Raw genomic sequence first — 23,715 nt, 5'->3', positions numbered from 1 at the left:
GAGGGAGGGAGAGACAGAGAGAGAGAGAGAAAGAGAGAGACAGAGAGAGAGAGTGACTTCTTTCTCTTGTATTTCCAATCTCAGTGCATAGCATCATCACATACATGTTCTTTTAGGCTAGAAACTGCCAATTAAACCAAGAACTAGGATTCCAAAATATCTTTAAAGGTTGCAGTTAGCTAAATTCAATAAAAAGAAATTTAACAAGACAAAACATAAGCTCCCATGGTTGGACCCCAAAACTAATGCATACAAACAGGATGAAAAGACATAGCTTAGACAGATGCAGGGATTTTATTCAACTTTATGTTCAATGTATGATGTGGTCACAAAAGGATATAGCTAATATTAATAAAATTATGTAGAAGAAGGAAGGTGATATTCTTCCCTTAACTCACAGAAGAAAAGTGTTATATCTAGAACAAGAGATACAACTCTATTTCTCACGTATCAAGCCATGTCTGGAGCACAGAATTCAATTCAAAGCACTACAGTTTAAAATGAAATTTTTTAAAAAAGAGGAAAGCCACCAATGTGGTAAACTGACATGAAACCATGCCATGTAAGGAATAGCTAATGAACTGGAGATGTTTCAAATCAAAAAGACTGAGAATACTTGATGACTATTTTCACATATTTGAAAGGATGTTACGTGGAAGAGGGATTCAGCCTGTTCCACATTTCTCCAAAAGGCAGAAGTGAGTAGAAGAAATTAAGTAGACTTCCACTCAATGTAAGAAAGAACTTTCTAATGGTCAAAACTTTAATAAAAATAGGATAGGCTGTCTCTAGAGCAGTGGTTCTCAACCAGAGATGATTTTGTCTCTGTAGCCAGAGATGCTACTAAACATCCCACAGTGCAGAGAACAAACAGTGACCCATGTAAAATGTCAACAGTCCCATGGTTGAGAAATTCTGCCCTAGAGATAGTGAGTTCTCTGTCGTTGGAGGCATTTCATCATAGACCAGACCATATGATGATGTCACAAGAATGGTGGGCCAGGAATGGTGGCTTGTCATTCCAGCTACTCAGGAGGAGGATCATTTGCTCCCAAGAAATCAAGGTGGCAGTGAGCTATGATCGCACCACTGCACTCCAGCCTGGTTGACAGAGCGAGAGGAAGGGAAGGAGGGAAGGAGGGAAGGAGGGAAGGGAGGGAGGGAGGGAGGGAGGGAGGGAGGGAGGGAGGGGAATGATGGGAAGTGAGAGTGAAATGAAAAAAGTTCTGTTTCAGATACCTCTCCAGAGAAAAATACCTTCAGGTATATCAAAGTGAAAATGATGATGATGACAAACATTTATTGAACACTTACTGTGGGCCAGACATTACACCAAATGACTCATGTATACAGTTTGCAGTTAATTCTCTCAACAACTCTAAGATAGGTATTATTTTACCTTGATTTGATGCTAAATTGAATTGCTCTAATGTCACACAGCAGTCAGTATTTGAACTAGATCTACCTGACCCAATTTTATATGTCACTGTCCAAAGCATAAACATCAAATGACTTTCAAAGCTTTCACACTCTGGAAAAGAAATGAACAAGCACATATTCCACAAGTATCAGGACAATGTCTGAACAGGTTTGTACTCACTGTAAACCTAGCTGGCTAGGAGAAAGAGGAAAGGATTATTTGAAGTAGTCCTGTGATGAAGAAGAGAACAATTATCCTGATTGTCCCCAATTGCCTACTTCTGTAAGAGCCAAGAAGCTCTTATATACCCATGGAGGATGGGATTAATGATGACATCCCTTTATCCATAGGCGTGAAAGCTCAGGATGGACAGACGTTTGAACATCCCCGACTGGGAATCCTGCCCTTAACAAATACACTAGATGCAGATACATGGTTTCTTGGCTGCCTATACTCACGCCCATCTGTCAGGATGGCAGTATGCCTGCTCACATGTTGGTCAAACTGTCACTAGGGCATAGGTGCCAAGCAATGATAGTTTTAAATGGGCAGCTTGCATAGCACTATAAGAGCTTGCTCTTCTGCAGAAAAAAAAAAAAAGAAAAAGAAAAATTCTCTGTGATAATACTGAAGGGCTGCAAATCACAAGTGAAATATTCTTGGTCAATCTCAACATTTCAGTGGAAAAAAAGATCTAGACAAGTAGAAAAGAATCAGAATAAGGAAGTTAAATCAAACAGAACAGGTACTTCAAAAACATGTGAGTTGTTGCATGAAAGCTTTTAACACTGCCCTTCTTTCATTAACATGTGTCAATGGTAACCTCTTACACTGTAAAATCCTTGCCTCAACAAGTCATCACTGATTTTTTTCTTAATGGAATGATACATTTTTCCATGTTCTAAATAGGAACAGAAATGCATTGATTTCTAGTAGTTCGACACTATACAGGTTCTATTTGTTGACTGATTATTTTTAAAATGACTTAAGTCTAATCTACAGCCATGATAATCTTTTAAATGCACAAAAGAAAGCAGAAACCAAAGAGATCCCCACAGATAAATGGCGGGGGAGGGGAAGGGTATAATTTGCATGGAGAAAGAAACTAACAACTGAAGTAGGCACTAACAAAATGGAAAGTGAGTACTTTTGCTCATGAATTTAATAGGACTCGAGGGCAAAAACATAGATCTGTTATCTTTCACATCCCCCTGACTACAAGCAAAATGTTCCTATACTACATCTAGGTTTCTAGTGTATCCTTTAATATCTCACATGAAATATATAATGTCTTTACTGTCCGGAAATTCTTCCCTAAGACCAAAACCTTAAAGCTGCAATTTGAGCCATTTGTTCTTATGCAGTCCTCAGGATTTTGAAGAACAGCTGGTCATCATCATTCTCTGTATAGTTCTTCACATACAAGTATCAGGACATACTGATTAAATAACCCCTGAGTCTCCTCTTTGCCATGATAAATAAATCTGATCCCATTAACTTTTCCTCATTGGACCGATTTATGAACTCTTCATGTTTTTATCATTTCAGTTGCTCAACGCTTGGACTCTTTTCAGGCCTGGTAAGAAATGTCACCCACATCAACAATGAGCCAACGGAAACTACTCTTTTTCCCAAATGTACAACTTAATAACAGTAGCATAAATACGAAACAGTTTGGAAGTCCTGCTGACTTCTCCATATCCATCACTGAGGACAGTAGCAAAAGTTTGAAATCTACCACTGCCTTCTAGAAAATACTAGGAATTTATAACATTCTGAAGTAACACCACTTTTTTAGCTTTCTGGCAGATATTTGTAAAACAAAGTTGTAAGTCAAGGGTCATGATTATATCCTGTTCTTCCTACCAACGTATCACTGCCACAAATGGTCCTAAAACAACTTCTCTTTAATACCATTTCTATCATACCATTTTCCTGATTAAGAATATATAGCACCTTCCTAAGAGCCAACGAAACTGATTACAAATGCTTCAATCTAGCCAGAAGTTTATATACTCTTTCTTTTTCACGAACCAATGATCCTTCCTTTACTTCTCTACTTCCCTTCACTTGCATGACTCCCAAAAACAGCCAGTTCTTACTTATTTTCTCTAGAACAGATCTTTGCCCATGTTATTCTCTAAAATGTCTTCCCACTTTTTCCAGACTCCAGCCATGTTATACCTTCAATAAACCTGTATTTATTAATAGTTAATTGCTCATTCATTTCTTCCTGTCTTTGTTTTGATACCTAATTTACAGTATATGGCCAACTGATTTTTGATTTTTAAAACTTATTGAATGGAGAAAGGGTAGACTTTTCAACAAATGGTTTTGGAACAATTGGACATCCATGGACAAAAGGAAAAGAAAAATGTACCAAGATCTAAAGCTCACATCCTGTGCAAAAATGAAACCAAAAAGGATCACGGATCTAAATGTAAAACACATAAGGGTAAAACAGTTAGAAGAAAAAATGAGAACATCCTCCTGACCTAGAGTTAGGCAGAGAGTTCTAAGATAGGCACTAAAAACACGATCCATATATTGAGAAGTTGGACTTTAACAAAATTTGAAACTTTTTTGCTGCTAAAGACACTGTAAGAGAATGAAAAGACAAGCCAGAGACTGAGAGAATATATTTACAAATCATATATTTGGCAAAGGATTTTGTATACACAACATATAAAGAATGCTCTAAAATCAGTAAGAAAACAAACCAATCACAAAACGGGTAAAAGACTTGAACAGACAAATCACCAAAAAAAATATGAATGGCAAATAAGCACATGAAATCATCAGCCATTAGGATGCAAATTAAAGCCATGACAAGATACCAGTACGCACAAAAAATATCACCAATACCAAATGGTAGTGAGGTTGTGGAGAAACTGTATCTCTCAAACACAGCAGCACCCCCTTCATCTGTGAGGGATACATTCCAAAGCCCTCAGTGGATACCTTAAATGGTGGAGAGTATGGAGAGTATCGAACCCTACATAAATACGTTTTTTCCTATACATACATTAGATAGACATACTTATGATGAAGCTTAATTTATAAATTGGAGCCAGTTAAGAGATTAACAACAATACTAAGAGTAATTATAACAATATGTCAGCGGCCGGATGCGGTGGCTCACTCCCTGCAGTCCCAGCACTTTGGGAGGCAGAGGCAGGCGGATCACCTGAAGTCAGGAGTTCGAGACCAGCCTGGCCAACATGGTGAAACCCTGTCTCTACTTAAAATGCAAAAATTTGCGGTGCGTGGCAGCAGGCGCCTGTGACCCAGCTACTAGGGAGGCTGAGGCAAGAGAATCGCTTGACCCTGGGAGGCGGAGGTTGCAGTGAGCTGAGATCACACCATTGCACTCCAGCCTGGGGGACAAGATAAGAGACCCGCCTCAAAAAAAAAAAAAAAAAAAAAAATGCCAGCATCACTAGTCTTGCACTTGGGGTCACTACTAAGTACAATAAGGGATTCTCAAACACAAGCACCAAGACACCAGACAGTCAATCTGATAACCAAGAGTGACTAACTAGCTGGTGGGTAGTGTATACAGTGTGGATATGCTGGACAAAGGGATGATTTACACCCCACCTGGGACAGAATAAGAGGGCTCAAGGTTTCATCACTATATGACCCAGCAGTTGAACTTCTAGATATTTATTCTAGAACAATTAAAACTTACAGTCACAAAAGAACCTGTACATTAATGTTCATAGCAGCTTTACCTGCAATCACCAAAAACCAGAAACAACTCACATGGCCTTCCATGGGTAAAATGGTTAAATGTGATACAGCCATAAAATGGACAAGCACTGTGCAATTATCAAAAGCAGGAAAGTGACACTAATACAATATTCATCACTGAACTACTTATTGAAATGTCAGCTTTTACATTCTTTTGTGTGTCTAATTCTAGGACATTGTGTCATGTGTACAGATTCATGTAACCATCACCATAAACAAGACACTGAACTGTTCTATCATCTCAAAGAAAGTCAGCCCTAACCCCAGCAAAACTGGTCTGTTCTGCATTTCTATAATTTTGTCATTTTGAGAATCCTATATAAATGGAATCATACAATCTCTGAGACTGGCTTTTTTCACTCAATACAATGCCCTTAAACTCCAACCAAGTTGCTGCATGAACCAACAGTTTGTTTCTTTTTTTGGTGGTGGTGTTCTACCGCAAGACTATCACATTTTATTTAACCATTCACCCACTGAAGGACATGTGAGTTGTTTCTGGTTTTTAGCTATTATAAACAAGGCTTCTACGAGCATTCATGTACAGGTTTTTTTGTGAACGTTTTTATTTCTCTAGGATAAAGGCTCAGGAGTGCAATTGCTGGATTGTGTGTCAAATGTACGTTTAACTTTTCGAGAAATTGCCAAACTAATTTCCAGAGTGGTTATATCATTTTACATTCCTACCAGCAACATATGAAAGATAAATTTTAGAGTCAGCATTTCTAAAGTATTTTCTGCAAGTCTGAAAAAACAAGATTAAACTTCTTAAATGTTATAACCTGAACTTATTTTTAAAAAATGAATTTTAAAACTTTTTTCCTGATTCCCAAATAACAGATTACCTCTAAGAAAAAAATGTATACAGCTGACCCTTGAACAACATGAGTGTGAACTGTGCAGGTCCACTTATACACAGATTTTCTTCTGCCTCTGCCACTCCAAGACAGCAAGACCAACCTCTCCTCTTGTTCCTCCCCGAGCCTACTCAACACCAAGACAATGAGGATGAAGACCTTTAAGATGGCCCACTTCCGCTTCATGAACAATAAATATATTTGCTCTTTCTTAGGGTTTTCTTAATAATATTTTCTTTTCTCTAGCTTATTGTATTGTAAGAATATAGCATATAGTACATATACAAATATGTGTTAATTGTTTATGCTATTGGTAGGGCTTCTGGTCAACAGGCTATGAGTGGTTAAGCTTTTGAGGAGTCAAAGCTTATACATGGATTTTCAACTGCGTGGGGGTCAGCACTCCCAACCCCTGAGTTGTTCAAGGGTACACTGTAATTACATATAATCTCTATGTTGATAGCTGTTGCCAAATTACATAGTAAACTGCAATAAGATGTGAAAAAAGCAACTCTAAAGACTACAGTAGAAACATTAAAAGTTTCTCTCCCTGTGTCTTCCAGACACATTCTATAAATACTTAAGGTCTAATAGTTCTTTCTAACACTTAATATTGTGAAACGCAATCACAATGCACTAACACTTAGTGTCATCAAATGATGACTTTTCTTTAGCTGTCACTTGATAAAAACAATCTAAGAAAAGCAATTAACCTGAAATAAAGCTGTGGTTATCTTAGCTATGTCTAACTTCATGGTTTGTTTAATTTTAGATAAAAATGACAATTAGATAATGCAATCTCTTTTGGATTCTTAAAGCAAGTATCTAAGTCTAGAGCAGACATATCTGCCGACATACAAACAGCCAGACAGACGGTCCTCAAAAAGAAAATAAAATAAATACACAGAAAGAAATTATAAGGTCCCTGGAACAGTGGAATGAGGCTGCTCGTGTTCCTAATGACTTTCAGTTCTCATGTTTAGTCCCCTGCAGGACCAACTATATTGTTCCTGATACTGAGCTCCACAAGACACGTGTCCTTCCATTATCAGTATGATATTTGCTTTAAAAGTATATGACAGACCATTCCCAAATCTCAAATTTAATTTGCTTGTGCTTGCAATTTAATTATTTACTTCATCTAGTATATCTTCCCATTTAATGAATAACTTACCAATAAACATTTTAGTATACACGTTTAATATTCATCTTAAATATTTGCCAGTGTGAACAATATCTACCTTAATTTTCAAATCCTAGAGCACTGGTTCCCATCCTATGGGCAAGAAACCCATAGAGAGATAGGAGTAACTGCAAAGAATCATCAAAATCCATATACTTACCTAAAGACTAAATAAATGTGATTCACAAACATATATGTTTCCAAGCTGACAAAGATACTGTGGCTAATAAAAATCTTAATAAATTTCCTGAAGAATGTTGGTAAAAGTAGAGCAGTTTCTTCTCATCAGTATTTATTGATGAATACTAAAAATCTAACTCCTAATATGGGAGAAGGGCCATCGCTCGTACCTCTCTAGATTTTCTAGAGAGCTTTTCTTTTTTAAAGTGTTGCCCATATGTCACTCAGAACAAGAGGAGTAGGATGTGCTTGAATTTGAGTGCAAAGATTTAAGACAACATTGGGAGAGATGGAGCAGGAGTAATTGGGAAAGTGCATGAAATTACTTCAAAACAGCAACTTCAGAATGCTGGGTGCTTAAATATCATTCAAGCACCAAAAGGAAAAAATTCAAAGGACAGAGCCCTCTGCATCTTTATAATGGCAAGTAGAAATATATTCACAGGAATTCTGATCAAAAGAGCCAAACTTATCCTAGAGTAAAAATACATCTTGGTTACAACACCTACCTAAATGTTTTATTAGGGTTCTATCACCCTTTTAAATTAATCTTGTACCTTTATTAAACATTTTCTACATTTTAACATTAATAGTGCAGTTTTTCAAATGCGCCCTACACATTTATTGGATTATTCTGTGCTGGATGCTAGATAAAGTTAAAAAAAAAAAAAAAAAAAAAGACGTACACTAATTTAAAACAAAGAAAACTTGCTTCAGCAAAACACTACAATAGCAATAGACTTTGCACCTAGCACAATTCCTTGTAAATAGGGGGCACGTGATCTCTGCTGAATAAATGAGTCCATTTCTCCTTACTCCGAAAAATAACCCTGGCAAGCATGTAAAATATCCTACCAGTCTGAAAAATATTCTCCAGTCCTATTCAGCTACCAATCCATTCTCAGAACCCATCAAGAGCAATTTTCATGAAAGCCTCACTCACACGCACAAAGAGGCAGCATTTAATTCCCATTAGGCTCACTGCCTGATCTATGGAGATATAAGCATTTGCACATTTGCATAAATTCAGGAGACATCCTTCATTTGATATAAGGTAAATCTTAAAGCTTCGCTTCATTTCCAAATAAGTTTTATTTTTCAAATCAAAAATATTTTTAAAGTTTTATTTTTCAAATCATAATCCTAATCATAGTACATTATATCTTATTAGGGATGCTTTTAAGAAAAAAAAATATAGCTGTCAAAATTAAAATCTTGTTTTTTCATTTCTAGACATCTGGGACATTTCACTTATATATTTATTATTATTTCACATTAGTTTTCAAAGTTAAAAAAAAAAGCTGGCCTATTTCCTTTAAGACATTTAATTTTAGGGTCTGTCAACATTTTGAATGCATTACTGTTATTTTTAAAATATACACTTGCATACTGGAATAAAACTTAGCATAAGCTTTCCATATAACCATTTCCTGGGCACTTACTAACTTACTATATGCCAGGCTCTATGCTTAACACATTACTCCATTATCTCATTTGTTTAACAAATATCCTCTCATAATTTTTGCAGCACTGAACATAACAAGAAGACATTGCACTATAAAACTGGTATTTGTACTGGATACCAGAACTAAATTGACAGTAACGCCTAACACAAGTTTATTGTTATTAAATTCAAGTTGTGTTACTGTATTAACACAGAATCTGATCAGCAATGTTGAGATGTAGAATACCATCTGTGGTAGCATCAACAGAGAAAGCTATTATTAAGTGACTACTTAAGTTACATTCCCTTCTATAGGTAACAGATGAACATAATCTTATCTACCCAGAAATTTAATTCCAATCACTACATGCCATTTTGAAGAACATAAACGTAACCTACATAAAATGACTATATAAAGAACCCTTGCTTCCTTCTGAAAATGCTTCAAAATTCTAGATTAAATTCTCCCCCAAAGTATCATGCTCAGCATGTCATAAAGAAAGGTGCCTTTATTGTCAACTCTTGAAAATAAATGCTGCCCTACTTTTTTTTACTCTTGAATTTCAGTCTCAACAGATGGGCAATTCCAGTTTAAAAAAAAAAGAAGAAGAAAAGAAAAACACACACACAATAATTAATGAAGTTCTTCAACAGTTCCCTAAAACCAACATCCTCCCAATAGCAAATTGTATTTCCAAGTTGTTCCAAGAAAGGGACACAGGAAAGGGAAGGGAAGAGTCTATACAAAGGAAAACAAAAATGAGTGACTTGAAAGAAAGGACATCAGAAAAATGGGTGGCCTCAACAGGAACCTATAGTGTCTGACTCTGCTGCTGTCTGTCGAATTTAATTCTACGACCTAAGAGTTTTGAGACGAGAACCACAATACTATTTCGGTGGTAGGAAAAACTATGCGTTGCCCCTGAACGGAGCTGCAACAGTAAAGGATGCCACCCTGCCAGGTAAGGACAGAATGAGGAGGAACTGTCAAACGGGTATGAAAGTCCCTTGCAAAACACACAAGCGGCTCTAACTGCCTTGCACCAGACAGACCCTCAAGTACAAGATCACGGGGCCTCCCCGCGACGTGACAGGGAAATAACGGGCGGCCTCGCGGTCCCCAGGCCTGGCTGCTATCCTCAGGGGTCGGCCTCCCCTCAGGTCTCAAGTCAAAAGTCACATCCTCTGAGATGCCCTCCCGGATCACCTAACCTAAAGAGCCTCGCCCCCATTCCTCTAGCCCGCAACTGCCTGTCCCGTTTCTAAGAAAGCATTTCCGTATCCGCAAAACATCGCAGCTGCGTGTGTTGTTTCCCTTCTACAGAGTGAGCTCCGCGGGGCAGGGGCCTCGCCTGCGCTGTTCACCTGGAGCCCCCCGCCTGACAGAACCGGCTTCCCGGTGAGGCCCGAGGCGGCGTTTGCGAGCTCGGCCGCGACACCACGCGCGTCCAGAACGTGGAGCTCAGATGGGGGCCGGCCTGGCCAGTCCAGGCATCCCCGGGGGCGCCTGCGGGGCCTGAACGAGACAAGGAAGGAGCGGACGCCCGCGCAGGCGGAAGCCACGCGGCGGAGCGCGGTCCCGCGGGGCGGCCGAGGCTGACGGCGACTCCCGCACCCCGGTGGACCCACAGGCCGCCCGGAAGGCCCAGTGCCGGCCCCAGCCCCGGCCGCCCGCCTCCGCGCCCCCGGCTCGGCGCGCGAGTCCTCGAGCCGTGTCGCCTGCGGCCTCCCTACCCTAAGCCGCAGACCCGTCGCCTTCTGCCCAGTACGAACTTCCCGCCGCTTTCGCCGACTCGCAACTCGGCAGCGGCGCCGGCCCCTTCGCACCCCGCAGTATGGAGCCTTCCCATTGGCTCGGAGGCGACGAGGAGGGGCGGGACGAGTGGTAAAGCAGGGCGCGGGGCGGAGGCTACGCTAGCCCCGCGCCTCCCCGGGAATGCCGGGAGCTGTGGTCCAGCGCTCCCAAGGCATCCTGGGAGTTGGAGTCTCTTAGCGGCAAAGGGAGATCCCCGTCCTTCTGCTCCCTAGTCTTCTAGGAAATATGGTTTGCAGCCTTGTTCGTAGTAGCTTGATTTATTAAGTGTATTGGCAGAGAGTTGGGTGTAAAATAAGTTTCCTGTTTCTGTTAGGATTAAATGAAATAATCTATAGGCAGTACTTCAAACTTAGTTGGTGCTCAATAAACAGCAGACAGTGTTAGTATTATTCTGCCCACTCATTGATATGTGTCTAAATCCTACCTGTTTTTCGAAGCCTATTTCAAAGCATATCTCAATGTCTACCTAATCATCTATAGTGTTTCATCTGTAATCAACGTATGCCACAGTTTGCATTGTGTTTATTATTTATTTTTATTTATTTTTTTGAGACGGAGTCTCACTCTGTCGCCCAGGCTGGAGTACAGTGGCACAGTCTCGGCTCACTGCAAGCTCCGTCTCCCGGGTTCACGCCATTCTCCTGCCTCAGCCTCCCGAGTAGCTGGGACTACAGGCGCTCGCCATCACGCCCAGCTAATTTTTTTCTGTTTTTAGTAGAGACGGGGTTTCACCGTGTTAGCCAGGATGGTCTCGATCTCCTGACCTTGTGACCCGCCCGCCTTGGCCTCGCAAAGTGCTGGGATTACAGGCGTGAGCCACCGCGCCTGGCCGCATTGTGTTTATTATAATCAGCTAAGTCTCCATCACCCATGAGGCTGAGAGCTTATTGGGCACTGGGTCATTGTTCTAGGTCAAAATCACTGAAGTCACAGGCAGAGGGAGATTAACAATGAAGCCAATGAAGCGTAAGCTTCAGGACCTCACTTGCGCAGGTCCCTCAATGAGTTTACATAGCTTTGGGGGTTTATTTGTCGATTTTACTTTTCTTTTTCTTTTTTTTAAAGATACAGTCTCACTTTGTCACCCAGGCTGCAATGCATTGGCGCGATCTCGGTTCACTGCAGCCACGACCTCCTGGGCTCAAGCAATCCTCCCACCTCAACCCCCCGAGTAGCTGGGATTACACGCACAGGCCACCACTTCTGGCTAATTTTTGTATTTTTTGTAGAGACAGGGTTTGACCATGTTGCCCAGGCTGGTCTTGAACTCCTGAGCTCAAACAATCCACCCCGCCTCAGCCTCCCAAAGTGCTAGAATTACAGGCATAAGCCACCACACCCAGCTGATTTTTCTTAAAGTAGATCCCCCAAAATTATGTGAGCTTCAGTCCCTACAAAACCTGGAATCACTCTGTCCATTAGACAGGGCAATATAGTGCCTGATGTCTTACATTTTCCCCTCCAGATACCCTCATCTGCTCCAAATACTTCTCCTGCCTGCCCTCTGCCCCAGGAGGCTGACCTCTACAAATTACTTCGCGCTCCCTGTGCCCCCTGGCTTTGGGGCGTGCCCAGTGGAGAACCCCACAGAAGATTGGAGGAAAAAGAAAGGTTGGTTAGAGTAGGTTAAGCCCCTGGATCCTGACTGGCAAGGTCACCTCCAGTCGGCAGGTCCCTCAGCTGAAGGTCACTGCTCCCTGGCCCTCCCTCCAGTTTGCAGTAGTAGCCCTTCCCTTTGTGCCTCAGGTCTGGAAGTGATGACATCACGGCTGCTGCTGACCCACAAGTTACTGCTTCCTCCCTCGTGGTTCCTACCCCCAACACCATTATAAATAGTCTCATTGCAAATAACCTTCCTCAAATTATCCTATTTCGAATTATGTCATCTGCTTCCTGTTGAGACCCTAACAGAGCATGGGCAAGGTGAGCACTCGATAAAATCTGTCAGCAAAAAAGTCTCAAGATTCACACATCTCATGGGTGTGGAATCCCCCAGCAAGACTCTGTGGCCAGAATCCACTGAGAGAAAGACACACACACCCACACCCACACCCACACAAATACACACATATGTTAAGAAAACTTGGAACAGGACTTATCTGTCATAGTGTGACCATGTTCCCCTAACCTCACAATAGACACGTGAAGAAATGTCCCTGTTTCCACACTGGGTTGACAATTGACTGACTTTAAAGCACAATTAAATCAGCAACAGTGTAAGGTAAGAATGGAATGTATTTATTCTGGAGCTCTTGGCCCTGGCACCCTTGATTTGATGGCTCACTGTTAAACACTCCTTACGTGCAGCCCTGTTCCAAGGCAGTTGCCGGCACCTACAACATCATCCACACATGCTGAGATGTCTTCCCAGTGCAGAGCATGGCAGGACACCAGTCCAAGCTGCTGTCACAGAGACAACACGTCTGAAATGCTATAGATGGGGATACAACTCTCGAAGCTAGCAGACCCTTGACACGTTTTTATGAGTTGATAGCTTGGTGTCAAGATCAGGGTCATACATAAGATTGACCAGTGAGGACTTGCTGTTGGTGGGCTTTAGAAATTAAGAATTGATGGCTCACGCCTGTAATCCCAGCACTTTGGGAGGCCGAGGCTGGCGGATCACGAGGTTAGGAGTTTGAGACCAGCTTGGCCAACATAGTGAAACCCTGTCTCTACTAAAGATACAAAAAATTAGCTGGGTGTGGTGGCGGGCACCTGTAATCCCAGCTATTCAGGAGGCTGAGGCGGGAGAATCGCTTGAACCCGGGAGGCGGAGGTTGCCGTGAGCCGAGATCGCACCACTGCACTCCAGCCTGGCGACAGAGTGAGACTCCGTCTCAAAAAAAAAAAAAAAAAAAAAAAAAAAGAAGAAGAAGAAGAAGAGGAAATTAAGAATTGTACTAGGCAGGAAAGGTTCATAAAAGTAATCCTGCCATATATTCAAAATATCTATACGGTCCAAACAAATGTTTACAGAGCACTTACTGTGAGCCAGGGATTGAGCCAAATTCCAGGGATCCTGGTTTAATGCTTAAGGAGGCCCTACGATTTGTCAGGCACTGTGATTTTTCACACATATTATTTCCCCAATTCTTAGAGGGGAAAAAAGTCTCAAAGAATTTAGACAATGATTCTTGGTCCCCTGAATCTACTTCCAAATTTTCTTTTTACTGCCCCTTTATGCCCAGCCTCAATACATGAGGACAATCCTTACAAAGAAATAATTTTAGCACAGTGGTGGAGACTTGTACAGAATGCTATCATAGCCTAGTACTGAGATTCCTGGTTAAGGGGTCATCATGGATGAAGCAGGGTGACCTAGTGAATAAAAATTTTCTAGCTTCCCAGTAAAGGCAAACCAACTAAAAATTTATACATGGGATCTGTATTGATTTGCTGCATAGTCAGACCCCAGAGTTCCTTTTTTTTTTCATCTCTGGGAGCCCTAACACAAAGGTATAGAAAAATAAAAATAATCCAGGCACTTTGGGAAAGTGTGAGGAGGTTGGTGTTGGCTCCACCGTGGCAGAAACTCAATCTATAAACTTCAAACAAACGCCATAGTCATTAGGAAGCAACATCGTCCTGGTGGGCTGCCCAGGAGGCACTGATTCAACCTGTGAGTCAGTTTATGCATCCTTATCCTTGTTGTTTTCATCTATAGAATGGGAGCAATCATTCTGGGCCAACCGGCTCTCTGCCACCCCAGGCTGATGGGAGGCAGATGAGGTAATGTTTGAGAAGGGCTTTGATCTATCCAGAACAAAGTCACTAGGGTGTCCTTACTCAGTGTAAGTGGCCTAAGAAAAGCCCAAGAAAATATTACTTCCTGGGAGAAAGGAAAGGAGAGAGGAGTGAGGGGCAGAATGTGATCAGGGTCTTCTGAGTACCCTGACCCTGGTTTGTACTCCCTGACCTGCTCTTGATGCTTTATCTCATCCCAAGTGCCCAGAACCCTTATTTCCCTTTTAGCAAGGACTTTTAAGGATCTACCATGTGTCAGGCAGAGTGTCTGATATGGATTGGCTGCATCCCCACCCAAATCTCATCTTGAATTATAGTTCCCATAATCCCCACGTGTCATGGGTAGGAGTGAGTTCTCCTGAGATCTGATCGTTTTATAAGGGGCTTTCCCCCACCTCACTCATACTTCTCCTTGATGCCGCTCTGTGAAGGACGTGTTTGCTTCCCCTTCTGCCATGACTGTAAGTTTCCTGTGGCCTCCGCAGCCATTCTGAACTGTGAGTTACTTAAACCTCCTTCCTTTATCAATTACCCAGCCTCAGGTATGACTTTATTAGCAGCATGAGCGCAGACTAATACAGTCCTTAACACGTTTACAATACAGTGGGAAAACCAGACACGTCCACTAATTCTAGTAACTATGATCTTTATGAGAACCTATTACATGCTGGGAAAACCATCTCATGTAACCTTGTGAGGTGGGTGATACGACCCCAGTGTCCAGATGAAGAGACAAAGCCCCAGTGAAATGAACTGATTTGCTCAAGGTCACACTGCTAGTGGCCAGTAAAGCTGCCTCACTTCGAATCCATCCTGATATCAATCACAGCTGTTGACACAGGAAAGGGTAATGAGGCAAGGGCTAACTGGAGGCACACAGACTCCACACAGTAAGAATGCAGGAAGAAGAGTAAATCGTTCTACCAAGCCTCACAGAGAAGCCTGAGAAGGTAGAGAAGGCAGCATGAACCCAGTTACTCTGCTGAACTAATATGGTTCCTCCCACAATGGTAGAGATAGGTTCTTTTAGATATTATGACACAGTACTAGATTATTATAATTATTCTGAGGTCAGAAGTGGATGAAACAAGTTTTAAAAGCCTAGAAAATGTTTCCTTCTTCTTTTCTTCCTCCTGATAATGACATCAGTGGTGATGATGGTAACGATGATGATGATGACACTGACGATGGCAGCTTCCATTTATTGAGTTTGAAGCATTTGCCAAGAACCGCACTAATACTTTATAAACACCATTTCCAGAAATCTTCACAATATTTTAGGAGGTTGGTAACTTTACCCCCAGTATAGAGATAAGGATACTGGAGCTCAGATAAGGTAAGTCACTTGCTGAAGGTCACACAGCTAGTAAATGATGCAGTTGGGCCTTAAGCCAAAGTTTCGACTGACTCAGAAGACCAAATGCTTAACCACTCTACTGTGCAGTTCACCAAACACTCACCATTTCATATGCTTATATCTTCTGAGCTGGTTTTCAAAATGCCATGGCTATTTTATCTTCCTGAAATCCTGAGGGATTAATAACAGAGGGAAATTTAATGTGTGGGCCTCCCACAATGACTGAATTGTTTCCCAGTGCCCTGGTGAAATTCTCTGAGCTGAGGATGTTGTAAGCTGCCTGCAGGTGGGTTGCTTTCTGCCTTCCTGTTGGGAGGTGTGCTCGATATGATCTGTCGACACTCAGCATCCATTTCTACTGCCTTCTTCTGTACCTTCCTACTGCACAGGCTGCAAAACTAAAAATTGCGCTTCCCAGAAACCCTAGTACTTAGGGCTCTGGATGCAAAAAGTTCCACCAGTTAAAGTCCTCAAAGAAGATTTGGAGGGCAGGGTGAGGTGGCAACATGGTCATGGTGTTGTCTTGGGATTTTTCCACAGCCGTGTTCCACTGCCTTGTCCCTAATGTCATGACTGTCAGAAGACACTCATCTGTTGGGTTGGTAACAGTATCAGCTTCCTGATATAGTTGTGAGTTTATGTAGTAAAGATATGGAACTTGCCCAAAGAGAGGTCTGGCCTTCATTCTCCGCAATTGGAAGCCCTTGGAATATCATGCTCGATAGAACTGTCTTTGTTTGCCTGGGGGCCTTGGGTCACCAGATAGTCTAAATATAATGTAGGGTGGGGGCTGGTCATATCAGATGGTCTTAGGATGCTGGTTGCTCATGCCAGAAACACCAGCAATGCAATTTAGGGTGAGTGCTTTGGGTCACACTGTATCAGTGTGGTCCATAGGGACCAGAGACTGAGATCAGCCATATGGACAACCATACCTTCATGACAGAGTCCCAGTAAAAACTCTGGACACCAAGGCTTGGATGTGCCTCCCTGGTCCACAGCACTCCATGTGTATTTTCACAAAGTGATACTGGGAAGAAACACCATCCTAACTCCATGAAAAGAAGACCACGCAACTGTGAATTTGGAACCCTCTCTAGCCTCTGCTTCTTCTCTTGGCTGATTTTAACGTGTAACCTTTCCCTGTAGTAAGCCATACCCATGAGTATTACAGCTTTTAATGAGTTCTAGGAATCTTTCTAGCAAATTATCCAAATTGAAAAAGGTTTAGGGAGCCCCTCAGATTTTGCAATTAATTTCAGAAGTGAGGGAAGTCTTACGGGCTATGTTCTCTCCAACTGTACAGTTGGCTAACACTCTTGCAGAGTTCTCAAACTCTCTAGCCCCAGTGGCAGCCTCCTCATTCTTCCCCTTTAGATTGTTGCAGAGCTGGTGGCTCCCCTGACAAGGCAGTTCTGCAATGCTTGAGCTAGTGCTTTTTAATCCCTATACTAAATCCCTTTGTGCTTTAAACACCTAGCAGGTTAACAGGTTAACAGGACACAGTTAACTGTGTCCCATGTTAAATATTGACTAATACAGAAGAGAAAAGAGACACAAATAAATGCGATCTGTCATCAATTATAAGATGCATGCTTTTCCTACTTGAATACCTCTGAAATCTGGATGTATCTTTCAATCAATGCCAATTATAATTGGCAGTGTTTTTTTCTTTATTAATAATACATAAAATAATGGGGCATCTAACACTTGATGGAGTCTTAGATTTGCTGAAATTCTAGGATATCTGGTGTTTGCTTCATCAGAAAGTCTCTCCAGATCATTTCTCCTCTTCATTTTACTTCTCACATTGCACACTGGATCCGATGCCCCCAAACCCAAGGGTGTGGACTTCCTCCTTTCTTTCACTTTACGCTCTTTGAAAGTGAAGACAAATACTGTTAGAGAAAGAGAGAAGCAATGTGCTAATACAATAGGACATGGGTTTCGTGATTGAGAGAGGCCTGAATCTGAAACCTTCCTCTACCACTTAATTGCTGTGTGACCTTGTATAAATTATTAATCTTGCTGAGTCTCCTTCTCATCTATAAATGACAGTGGCTGTTGGGATTAAATGAGATAGCCTCTATACAATTCTTGGCCCTAGTAGGCACTCAGTAAAGGCTTTCCCTACTCCTTCTGCTCATCCTTCTCTTATTGCTCTCCTTCTGAACATCATGAGGTCTGCCTCTCACATCACTCCATGTCCCAGAGCCAAGCTGCAAGCAGCTGTTATCATTTATTGTCCGTGGCTAGACATAGACTCAAGTCAAATATACATACATGTTCATATCCAGTCGCCAACTTGCAAACTGGGAAAGGAAGGAGAGTTGTGTTAAAAACAAAAGCAAATTGTTGCTTTTATTTTTGCAACCATCCAACTCTTGTCGTGTTTTGATTTCAGGGCTGCTCCAAGATTCCGGGACAAAAGGCACTATATATAAGCATTATTATGAGACTCAAAGGGGGCTCTGAGCAAAACAAAATCCTTTTATTACAGAGAATTGGAAAGACTTGTTGCCAAATATAGTTACTGCATGGAAAATGCGTTTTTCCTTTTTTCCCCACGTCATCACCATTGCCACCACCGTGCTGTAGCTAAACCCACACCCTATCAATTAATCTATCTACAAATATTTTAAATAATAATGACTAACATCTTTTGGCAGTTACATGTGCCAAGCATGGTCCCAAGTACTTTATATCTTGTATCTCATTTGGTCTTCCCAGCAGCTCTTCCCAGAGGTAGGTATCATTATTAGCACATTTGACAGGTGAGGAAATTAAGCCTTGGAGAACTTAGGCAACTTGCTCAAAATTGCCTAAGCAAATAGCTAAAAAGAGGCAAAGTCAGGATTTGAATGCAGCTGTATGATATCAATGATTACGTACTTCCTCTATGTCAAAGGGAATACGGGATTGCACAGCAAAGATGGGTACATGTCCCTGATCCTCAGAAATCTGTAATCTGATTATCAAGATAAATGTCAAGTGACGGCACACTAGTAGCTGTCCCAGCAGTTGAGGTGTCACAGAAATCTTAGTGAGCCAGGGTTTTCGAGAAGACAGAGTTCAGAGGCTATACTCTGTTTATGAATTACCGTGTCCCCCTCCCTGCTCCCTGACCAATTTCTCTGGCCTCGTGGTTTCCTCCTAGTTCAGGCAACAAGGGATTTCCAGCCCCATGCCTCAAAGAATGCCACAAGAAAGGGAACAAAGATGATGGCAATTCTTGGCTTCCAAATTTTAAAATACAATCTTGAAACTCATGGTAGAAGCAATGTATTTCAGAGAAGATTTTCAGAGTTTCAGAAATGTATGCTTTGGAGTATCAAATGTCAAGGCCTTGGAGGAAAGGCCAGAGCATAGCAGAAGTTTCAGAAGACCTTTTTCCAGTGTAGCAGTGGATATGTTTCCTAGAATGAGGAACAGAGAGAAGAAGGAAGGGAGAAAGAGTGTCATTGCCAAGGTGTCTTTGAGAAGGACCCTCTCTGTAGCTTGCCCCAAGACCAAATCCCAGACAGTGGAGGAGACAGAATCTCACATGGGGATGCATTTGATGGGTCTCAGAGCATCAGGTCTCACCTGTATCCTGGACTCTCTCCCTCAGGCACTGGTTCTGTGGTGTTACAGGCTAAACTCCATCCCCTCTCATTCCTGTGCTGCAGTCCTAACCCCTAAAACGTCAGAATGTGACTGCATTTGGAGACAGGGCCTATAAAGACGTGGTCACTTAAAAATGAGGTCACTGGGGTGGGCCTTCATCCAATCTCACTGGTGTCCTTATACAAACAGGAAATTTAGACCCAGAGACATGCAGAGGGAAGACTCTGAAGACACAAGGAGAAGACGGCCATCCACACGCTGTGAGAGGCCTCAGGAGAAACCAACTCTACTAACACCTTGATCTTGGACTGTGAGAACAGAAGTAAACTGTGAGAAAATAAGCTTCTCTTGTTCAAGTCACTCACTGTCTGGTATTTTGTTATGACTGCCCTAGTGGACTAACACTTGACCTTAGAGCTGCAGAGCTGCGCGGCTCTGATCTGGGCCAATCCCCACACCCCAGAGCCTGGCTCCCCCTGCCCCTCCTGAGGTCTGGGCTGTGGGTCCGGGCTCAGTGCTCCATCTCTATCTTGCACCAGCATCTTGCAGCCACCTATGTGTGAGCCCCATCAGGAGTCCTTTCTTCTTCTGCCACTCAGATTAGAGGGAAACTTCTAAGAGGCCAAAGCATGAATCGAGAGAGAGAGAGAGAGAGAGAGAGAGAGAGATGTTGATGCAACTACTTTTAAATGTTAAATAGATTGATAGAACTCCTAGGAACATAGCAGAATGGCGCAGGAATGAAACGATGTCCAACAATGAATTCCTAAAAAGAAAAAAGTATTAAATAATAAATAAAGAAAAAAATTCCACATTGAATTCCTAATAAGAAAATAATAATAATAATAATAAAGGAATTGTGTTGCACTCCTATTATGGGAGGTCTGCGGACAATGCTGAGTTGTTTAACCTTCACTATCAACTCTGAAAGACAGGTATGATTACCACGACCTAACAGATGAGAAATAGGATCTTTAGCTGTAATTATGGCTAGTTAGTGACAGTGGGGTTTTATAGCCGAGGCTATCTGACTCCGAAGCCATGATAACTCTATACTGCCTATTAAATTAGATAAGTGGGCATTTTCCTCTCTTTTTCTGCACAAATGTCTCTAGCTAATACTTCAAGAGAGAGAATGAATAATCAGCAAGTTCATAAATTATACTCACTTCAAGCAAACAAGCCAATTGTTGTTTGTCTCTCACAGGTGTGGCTTGATTGCTGACCATTAGTGGCCATTAATAAAAGAAACCAGGCTACCACACACAAGTATGTTTCAATTTCCCAGGACTTGCATTTCACACCAGGGAGCTGAGCTCAGCCAATGTTTTCATAAGCTAACACCTGCAAAAGAGACAGAAAGCATGATCTAACTGAAGTACCATTTATCTTTGGGAATTAAAATATAAACCAAAGGATAATTTGTGAACTTGATCATTCTTTCCCCTCACTGTCATTGGTCTCAGCTTAACGCAGAGATAAGCCTCAGGTGTTTTGCAAATCTGTTAGACAGCTTTAAGAGGAGTCAGGACGTATTGCAGGGCCTTTGGACACCTCCGTTGGTTTAACCTGATGTTTATTCATTTACCATTCAACAAATAAAGACTGAGCACCTAGTGTGTCCCAAGCACTGCACTAGGCTCTCAGGATAGGAATGAACAAGAAAAGATTGCTGTCCTCAAGTGTCCACACTCTAAGGGGGCAGATGGACACAAACTTATGATGATAGGACAAGGGGGCGGTGGCATTACGAGGTGGAATTCTGCTCCCACCGGCCAGTTTTCATGAGGAAAGTTCAATTCCACACCCCAGGGGATGTACTCTTGGAAAGAAATTGTAGCCTCTCTCCCACTCACTCCTCCTGAGTAAAGAGAAGTGACTTGCCAGATCAGTAAGACGGAGAAAGCATCCAACGTGAGGCTGAGTTCCCCTGACCCACCCACTCTCTCACTGTCTCTCTTTATCTGCTTGCCTGCCCCTGCATCCAAGGTGGAAGAAAGCTTGGGTTAGGCCCAAGACCTGCCTTCCTAACCAGATCTGGAAGGACAAATCTCTCTCTGGAGGCTCATAGGTGTGGGGCAGGGACTCCTTGCATTTGGCTGTGAATGGCTGGCCTCAGCAGAGTTGCCCCAAAATTTAGATCTGGAGCCAAAGTCTAATGAAGCTCAATTGGCCACAGGTCAACCCATATTCTCCAATCAAGCTTTACCTATAATAAGGCTAGCATTTTGATATCATCTGTGTGGTTCTATGCCTATACTTCCATATATTTCCAAACTCAGAGGGAAAGAAAGAATGTTATTCAATCACCAGTAGTTATGACAGTGGTGAGAGGGAGGAAATGAATGAGCAAAGAGGAGAAATAGCCAACCCAGTGCAGGGAAGGGGCTGGTGGGTAAGGCTGGACCCCTGAGTGAGGTTCTGAAAAAGGAGTAGATATGACTCAAGCAAATAGGGATGGGAAGGGCATTCCTGGCAGGGAGAAGGGCATATGCAAAGGCATGGAAGTATAAAAGAAGCTCAGTGCATTTGAGAAATTGCTACCCTCATCTCTTGACTCTCCAGGGATGGCACCTGCTTAGCTCTGGCGTCTCTCTTTGGATGGATCTCTGTCTTCACTTCCTCATCTCCAGCCATACGTTAACCGTCTCTAACGCAGCATCTACCTCCTTCACACCACCAAAAGCATCCTTGCTAAGGCCACCCATGACCACGTGGTACTAATTACAATTACCATTGTTCAGTTTTTATCTCACCAGGGCTCTTTCAACATTCACCACAATTGACCATTCTCTTCTTCTTCAAGTACTTTTTTCTCTTGGCGTCTATAACACTGCTTTGTCCTGATTTCTGTTTTTCTCTACGAAAACTCCTTATGCTAACATTTCTTCTTTGGCTCCAATTTCTAAGTCTTCAAGGCCCTTTTCTCTATCTTTATGTTAGAATTTTTTGAAGAGATGGAATCTTGTTCTATTGCCCAGGCTGGTCTCGAACTCCTAGGCTCAAGTGATCCTCCTGCCTCTGCCTCCCAAATAACTGAGATGACAGGTGTCAGCCACCGCACCCAGCTTATGTTTGGATCTTTATGTTCAAATCTACATGGATATCAGGGGGTGGAGATGAAAACTTAGGAATTATTAACATCTAGTTGTCTGCTGGAGATGGGAGTGGATCATTCATGAGGACGGATGAGCTACCCTAAGAAGTGAGTGCAGATTTTTAAAAAATCCTGCTAGGCGCGGTGGCTCACGCCTGTAATCCCAGCACTTTGGGAGGCCGAGGTGGGTGGATCACGAGGTCAGGAGGTTGAGACCATCCTGGCTAAGACGGTGAAACCCCAACTCTACTAAAAACACAAAAAATTAGCCGAGCGTGGTGGCAGGCGCCTGTAGTCCCAGCTACTCAGGAGGCTGAGGCAGGAGAATGCCGTGAACCCGGGAGGCGGAACTTGCAGTGAGCTGAGATCGCGCCACTGCACTCCAGCCTGGGCGACAGAGCGTGAGACTCCGTCTCCAAAAAAAAAAAAAAAAAAAAAATCAGAGTCAGTGGTAATGGTGAAGTAGCTTCCATCATACTAACCTCCCACAGGACAGCAGCCAAAAGCAGGCAGAAACCAAAGGGGATTTGACCCTTGAAAGAAGGAGCCACACTGGGGGAGCACCTTGTTTATTTGACTTTTCTATTGAGGACACTTCGCACTCTGCATGCCACAGGGTGGCTAGAACTCAAGAAGAAAACCAGCTGGGTGCGGTGGCTCACGCCTGTAATCCCAGCACTTTGGGAGGCTGAGGAGGGCGGATCATGAGGTCAGGAATTCGAGACCAGCCTGGCCAACAGGGTGAAACCCCATCTCTACTAAAGACACAAAAAATTAGCCGAGCATGGTGGTGCGAGCCTGTAATCCCAGCTACTCGGGAGGCCAAGCAAGAGAATAGCTTGAACCAGGAGGCAGAGGTTGCAATGAGCTGAGATTGTGCCATTGCACTCCAGCCTGGGCGATAGGGTGAGGCTCCATCTCAAAAAAAAAAAAAAAAAAAAAGAGGAAAACCACAGTTTTATTACCCTGAGGAGTCAGAGGATGGGGTTCTGAACTGCTAGAGCACTTGGAAACTGAGGGAAGGCAGACATCCCACAATGGCGGTAGCCAAGAGGGGCAGCCCTAAAACCCCCATATATACACCCCGAAATCACAGGCTGATTAGTGAATTGCACATGCATGAGCAAGATTTCAAGGAGCCCAAGGGGGAAACAATAATTGGAAGGCTAAAAGAACAGTGCACAGATTTCAGCAACTGCCCACTGTGAGGGAGACCAAGTTTGGGGTTTGAGTACTGCCAAGTTAGAGGAGCTTA

The 23,715-nt window shown here is 42.5% G+C and overlaps 1 protein-coding gene and 1 long non-coding RNA gene across 7 annotated transcripts in view; both read right to left on the bottom strand.

The window, feature by feature from the left end:
* The window catches only part of VRK1 (VRK serine/threonine kinase 1), a 134,544-nt gene extending 123,752 nt beyond the window's left edge, over positions 1-10,792 (bottom strand). For all 6 annotated transcript variants that reach the window (XM_063793119.1, XM_009428427.5, XM_510157.9 and 3 more), the window contains exon 1: positions 10,572-10,792. The gene's annotated coding sequence lies outside the window, so the exon portion shown is untranslated. The remainder of the gene's footprint in view (positions 1-10,571) is intronic.
* Positions 10,793-17,413: 6,621 nt separating this feature from the next.
* LOC112205367 (uncharacterized) overlaps positions 17,414-23,715 on the bottom strand; it is a 49,364-nt gene continuing 43,062 nt past the window's right edge. Inside the window, exon 4 of the long non-coding RNA XR_002939255.1 lies at positions 17,414-17,655. This is a non-coding gene — a long non-coding RNA (uncharacterized LOC112205367). The remainder of the gene's footprint in view (positions 17,656-23,715) is intronic.

Source organism: Pan troglodytes, chromosome 15 (assembly GCF_028858775.2).
Source record: "Pan troglodytes isolate AG18354 chromosome 15, NHGRI_mPanTro3-v2.0_pri, whole genome shotgun sequence".
NCBI classification, from domain to species: Eukaryota; Metazoa; Chordata; class Mammalia; order Primates; family Hominidae; genus Pan; species Pan troglodytes.
Note: the sequence above shows the minus strand (reverse complement) of the source record. Positions and strands in the feature narration are given on the sequence as shown.